This window comes from Notechis scutatus, chromosome 2, assembly GCF_049901735.1.
Source record: "Notechis scutatus isolate UNSWTSFEM ecotype Mainland chromosome 2, rNotScu1.2, whole genome shotgun sequence".
Lineage (NCBI taxonomy): Eukaryota > Metazoa > Chordata > Lepidosauria > Squamata > Elapidae > Notechis > Notechis scutatus.
In genome coordinates this window covers 114,448,873-114,455,620 of record NC_142010.1, presented here as the reverse complement: position 1 = coordinate 114,455,620, position 6,748 = coordinate 114,448,873, and the positions used below count along the sequence as shown (strand labels likewise).

The window sequence follows — 6,748 nt, the reverse complement described above, 5'->3', positions numbered from 1 at the left end:
CTTGAGTTCCAAAAACTCACCTGGGGGCGATTGAAGCTCACAAGGTGAATGATGCCTTATTTTGCATGTGAACAGGTTTTTGCCTCTAGGAGTAGCTCAAAAATGCTCTTTATTTTCAAATCTTCATAGCAATAGCATTTAGACTTATATACGACTTTACAGCCCTCTCTAAGCAGTTTATAGAGTCAGCATAGTGCCCCCAAACAATCTGGGTCCTTAGTTTACCGACCTTGGAAGGATGGAAGGCTGAGTCAACCTTGAGCCTGGTGAGATTGCCAAATTGCAGGCAGCCGGCAGTCAGCAGAAGTAGCCTGCAGTACTGCATTCTAACCACTGTGCCACCACGGCTCTTTAAGCCAATTTTGGCATAAAGATGCCAACTTTGAGGCATGTGCTACTGCTTTCACCTGTTTCCCCCCCTTAAAGATATCAGGAATTTGAATAGTCCTGGCTGCAAGAGGTTTCAAGGGCTGCAAAAAGGAGAATCAAAATATTAACATAGGTTACCTACCTTGCTCTATAAGAAGGCTGCCTTTGCTGCTCTGGAAGTAGTTAAGAGATCACGAGAAAGCAATCAAAGAAGACTTGGTAAGATAGGATTCCAAACATGAAGGGATATTCCATCAAGTTCTTTCTCCTGGGCCTCTCACTATAGATTTAGCTGGTATGTTATCCATTGTGGTCAACTGTTGTGACAATTAGTTCATTGGGAGCTTCCAATATAGCTGCCCACAAGCCCTGGAGTGACACTTCCTTGATGTCATAAAGACATACTTGCTCAGAGGAGGACTCCAAGGCATGGATCTGCTGTAGGGCACACGATCATCTTCTCATGGCTGATAGATGCTGATGTCAGCCCTAAATTCAGGCAAGAAGATGGAAAGTCCTAAATAGACACAAGAAGCTTTGCATGTTTTGTAGCCTGACGTTTAATCAGAATGGAATCTGGTCCTATGTGTTAGGGGTTTTCTAAATCACAAACCACGTTCTATGAATTTTACTTCACAGTTTACTGTTCTTGCAAGTTTGTAAATTTTGCAAAACCACAATCAATACTTTCACTGTGGCACATGATGCTGTAGGTTCCTGCCAAGATGCTTCTTATTGCCCCAAGTATGACCCCAAACCACTTTTTGCTACGCTTCTTCTAAAGATGCTAAGAGCAAGATATTTCAACAGCTCTGGTTTTACAAGCAGATTTGGCATCAGGGATTCACAAAGATTCAGACTTCTTCCAACTTTTGAGGCCCATAATCATAATGTTAATAAAAAAAATTGAAAACATATGCAAACACAATAAGGCATTACCATCTAAATAGAGAGCAAAATAATTTGAACGTTTTAAAAATAAAATGAAATAGCAAGTGTCTGGCACTTGCTATGAAGCTGTTGTTGAAAACTGCTCTCCTTGGTCAATTCCCAACTAGTGAGTCAACTCAACAGCACCAGTCCTTGGATTGTTAGGAAAGCATGCTAGGAGAAACTGCATCCCCTTTATGGCTGTTGATGAGACCAACAAATGGTGCTGTCCTTACTTACATATGGCAGTTCACTTTAAGGAATGGAATTGGTAGTTCCACCTGGCTTCATTTCTTCTCCCACCAAGTATAACCTGTCCCTGGGGGAAAACTAGAAACCACCTTACCCTTAAAAAGTGGGATGTGGTGAGTTTCAGTAGATACCTAGAATAGGAGGTTTAGCTACTGTACAGAGAGTCCTCGTCTTACACCAGTTCATTTAGTGACCATTCAGAATTACAAGGGTACTGAAAAAAGTGACATGACCATTTTTCACAGTTACGACCCTTGTCGCGTGCCCATGATCATGTGATCAAATTTCAGATGCTTGGCAACCGATTCATACATATGACCGTTGCTGTATCCCGAGGTCATGTGATTCCCCTTTTGTGACCTGACAAGCAAGGTCAATGGGGAAGCCTGATTCACTTAACAACCGGGTTACTAACTTATCAACTGTGGTGATTCACTTAACAACTGTGGCAAGAAAGGTCATAAAATGGGGCAAATCTCACCTTAATAAATGTCTCGCTTAACAACAGAAAGTTTGGCCTCAATTGTGGTTGTAAGTCAAGGACTACCTGTACCTGCCAAATTCTAAATTAGTAGGTGGCAGGTGCTCAGGATGGGTGCAGTCTGAACTTTCTCTAGTACCCCTTCAGGCTCTCCCCTCTAGCAGTCACCTGTGAATCTGAATCAGACCACCGAACGTAACCACGTCAACCATAAAATGATGAATGAAGTAGCGAGATAATATCTATGGCCACATTTCTGTTGGGATAAGAGGGGAAACCTTGTTTTAAAACTAGAATGTCTAAACATGATATGAAGCTGCCTCAGATGTGTGCTGGGAATTAGACAACAGCAATATTATGAGGACTTAGAAGATAACAGGCTGCTCTGGCATATTTGTGCCAGGGCTAGTAGGGGCAAGTGAAATATAACCCAAAATCATAAGTTAAAGAAAAAGGCTTTTATCTACTAAAGGTTTAACCCATGCGCTCTCTAGTTCAAAACTTTATTAATATGAAGAATGATAGTAAATATTACGAAGGTGTTATTTGGCACATGAAGCATTGATAGATTTGTTTTAAGGAGCTTATGATGCACAGATCTGCTCTTCCTACGAAAAGGGAGCTTGCCTTGAAAAAGATTGGTCGTATACATCCTGAATTCAGTGTTAAATGGCAACATACATAGAAGATTACTGGACAAACAAGTGGACAGCAAAATAATCATGTCTAATAACTGGCTAGCAAAATGAGGAAGATAAGAGATTTGTGGACTTTAAAGACTAAGCAGTTATATTACAACATTTACTTTCATGAATAAAGTTCTATTTCATTAGATAAATGAAATTAATTCCTGTGTGAGAAAGATTCCTGCTCCAAAAAGGAAGTTTCTAGCACCAATGGAAACATTAATTAGTTGGGGAAGAAAAAAAATAATCCACGGAAGAGCCAAGGCAAACTACGAAACGAGGCTATTGATATGCGCCCGGTTCCTCACAGGCCACTTCCCAGTGCCTATCAGCTACTTCCTACAAGCTAAATATAGCATGGGGGAAAAAAAGGTTCCGGGTTGGCATATGACATATGCAGAATTACTTTGGGAATTCAGCAGAGCTGATCCCAGAAAGAAAGTTTAAACTATTAATGCGCCTTCTGTGCAGGAGGGATGAAAGCAACAAGAGAGTTGGAAGGAGGAGGTTGGAACAACGATAGCTCTTGAAAAGCGAAGAAAGTATTGTTGATAGGAACGTGGAGCAGCCCCCCGCAAAACACAAGCTGGCGTGTACAGCCCCGATGATCTCTTTAGCACAGTATGTTCTCATCAGGAAAGAGAAGCCTGGTCACTATTTTTAACACAAAATCCTCTCTTCATTTTCAAGGGCAGGATTGGCTTTCCTCCCCCCCCCCTTTAAAAAAAACAAATTGCAATGCTGTGGGCTGATTACATGAATATTACTATCATATTTCCACATATGGAAATATTTCCACAAAGTGCTCCACTGTGCACTTTGCTGCTGGCTGTTATTATTTGTAGTGCAACGTTTCTTACCTCATGGTACCTAAAGATATCTTAGTCCTCTGCTGAATTTGGAAAACACAGGAATAGTTCTGACGGCAACATCGGTCTTGTTCGGCTTTCAGTTAGGTGTTTTGGCTTCTTTGCTGACAGAGGGAGTTGCTTTATACCAATCAAGCTTTAGGTCCATCTATGTTGGTAATAACTCTTCCATCCCTTTTTTTATTTTTTTTGAACTATTATCATCTGGCAGATGGTACAGGATAATAAAAGCAAGGATAAATAGGCTGAAAAACAGCTCCCAGGGCGGTAAATCTATTGAATTCTACAGTATAGTGCAATATTAATGCAATATCAATTCAATATCAATTCATTGAGTTTTCAATTCAATGTATAGAATGTGAAGGATGTGTGTTTGTGTTTATTTTCATAGTAATAATGTACACTGAAGATGGCATTTAATTTTGTTGTACGAGGTGCAATGACAATAAAAGTAAACTAAACTCAAGTTCTTAGTTGCAGGGTTTGTTCCAGAGAGTTTTGAAATTGAAAATGTTAGTTGCAGAATCTGGAATCATCTGTTAAATAGAGAGAGTGTGTGTGTGTGTAATTCAGCCTAGATTATAAAGATAAAATAAATCAGAGAAAGACTTGGTTGCACAACTTTTGCTGTTTCACAATTAAAACCCAGCATAGTACTGTGTCTTCCATGGGAGCAGATGGCCAGATGATATCATGTGGGAGACAGCACTTGACTTTTACAAAACTCATCAGTGCTATCCTACTTGTATTGCTTGTAATACTATTTCTAAGAAATGACTTTTACAAAAGCCATCAGTGCTATCCTACTTGTATTGCTTGTAATACTATTTCTAAGAAATGTCTAAGACCATACTAAACTTGTTAAATAATATAAATAATTAAGGACATGTCATATCTTTAGATACTTGCATCTCTGCCTAAAATGCTATGGGTGGGGGGGATGATAGTACAACAATTAGCTTGCAGTTCAACATAAACAAACTGCAGAATTTTGCTACAAAATGCTGACTTGGTCTTACCTTTTTATTATTGCTCTGGGTAGCTTCTCAATAGTTTGGAATGAGTTTGATTTTCTTCATATGTTCTGACTGGAAGAAACCCAGCCATGTTTGGGATATGTGGCATCTGAATAACAAATAAAGCAGCATAACCCCTCCTTAGCAGTAATTATCCTCATATTAAATCTAAGCTATAGCTTTTCTTGCATCTGATCAACCAAGCGCTAATCTTCAATATGGAAGTAACAGTTTTTTTCTCTTTTATTTCATAGCAGCCTTCTCCAATGTGATAACCTCTAGATATTGAATTCATCTCCATTAACAAAATGCTGCTGGATCATAGGAGCTGGAACTGAGGATAATAGGAACACTGCATTTTAAGGGTATCTTTATCTACTATTTTCCAAACCAGATCAATAAAATCATGGTTATTGGTTCTCTGGCAAGAAACTGCTGGGTTCCAATATCACATTCCAGTTCAGAGATATCTCTAGCTACAAGAAGAGTTAACATATGATAGAGTTCACACAACATCTTAAACTACATTATGGTTTGGTTTTGGTTTTGCCAATTACAGTTTGTTTATTTGGAAACCTGTGGTTAAATCATCCATACCTTAGCAGAACATGCTACACCGTCCCAGCTCCTATAACCACTTTTGTTTCTCATAGTGATGAAACAAGAACTGCCACTGCCAGAAAATAAGGGTGGGAGAATTCCAAAATCTAACCAGGATTCAGAGAGGCCTCTCCTTTTAGGGCAGGGGTGTCAAACTCGATTTCATTGAAGGCCGCATCAGGATTGTATTTTACCTCCGAGGGCCAGAGTGGGCATGGCCAGATTGGGTGTGGTCAGCTCGATATCACTCGTGTCAGGGTGCCTGTGGTGGCCCAAGCCCTTTGCCAGAGTAAACAGGCTCCTGAGCTCCGTTTTCAGCTGCAACGGCCTCCTGTAAGTAACCCTCTGCCAATGAAAACAGAGCTCAAGAGGGCTGTGTGCAGCCCACCCGAGTTCTGTTTTTGCTGGCAGAGGCACCACAGGCCAGTCTTTTGCCGTTTCCAGGGTGGCCCTGCGGGCAGATCTAATCACCCGCGGGCCGGATCTGGCCCCCGGGCCTTGAGTTTGACACCCCTGTTTTAGGGTTTCTGCCAGCTCTGAACACCATACTCAAGTGCTTTCAAGACAGTTTTGCAGTGTGTAGGAAGATTAGAAACCCAGCACAGGCAACCTATTACTCATAGGGCTTTGTGTTTGACCTTTCTTAAAGAAACTATGTGCTCCTGCAACCTATTTTAATGGCATTCTGGCTTTGCTGAAACTGTGTGAACTAATCTCTCTCTACCTGTTCCTTTACAGATAAGCCTGTGATATTCATGTCCAGGGTTGTCATACGATCAGTTATGACTCCTTGGATTACATAGTTTGACATATAAAGTCCACAACTCATGTTCCCTCCACCATGTTGCTTCTCTGTCACCATTTCAGGCAGCTGCAGTGGGGGCATGATATAACATAGTCCAGATGGTGAGACAGATCAAGAAAACATTTGTTGTTTTCAACCAAGCCAAGTAATGGGACTTCGCAATTGCTCTGGCTATTAATTGCAAATGTTCCCAATAGAATGCTATACCTGCAATGGATTGCCTTTTGAAATGTACATATATTTAAAATTCTTAAAAATTACTTTATAGAATTGATTATTTGGAATTTATAAATGTGCACTGACTAATGAGTGAAAGTTATTTTGACCAGATGATTGATGTACACACACACACACACACACACACACACACACACACACACACCTATATACATATACAGATGTACAAACCTATATTCATTAGGGAAATTGGGACTGTATGAAACATAAGAAATGCAATTATAGGATTTGCGGTATTCTTCCCTTGTAGGATTGGGTTCAAAATGCTCCCTCATTAATTGTAGTGGACTCAATCACTGCTTTCTCTTTTGCAAACATCCCCTTTGATGCCTCCTACCGGGGCACGTGTGTTTATATTTGTGTGGGTGTGTATATATTCTATACTATACTATAGAAGTATGCCACCATTGTGCCCTACCAGCATCACACAAATAAAAGTTTTGCACCACAGTCTAAGCTACTTCTGAGCTGCTCCCGCTTGTTCTTTAAGTCAAGTTCAGAAA

At 40.3% G+C, this 6,748-nt stretch overlaps 1 long non-coding RNA gene across 1 annotated transcript; it reads left to right on the top strand.

The window, feature by feature from the left end:
* The first annotated feature begins 3,619 nt into the window (after window positions 1-3,619).
* Window positions 3,620-6,148, top strand: LOC148132198 (uncharacterized). The gene is made up of 3 exons (XR_015747318.1): window positions 3,620-3,743; window positions 4,858-4,968; window positions 5,942-6,148. It is a non-coding gene; the product is annotated as an uncharacterized LOC148132198 (long non-coding RNA).
* The last annotated feature ends 600 nt before the right edge of the window (window positions 6,149-6,748 follow it).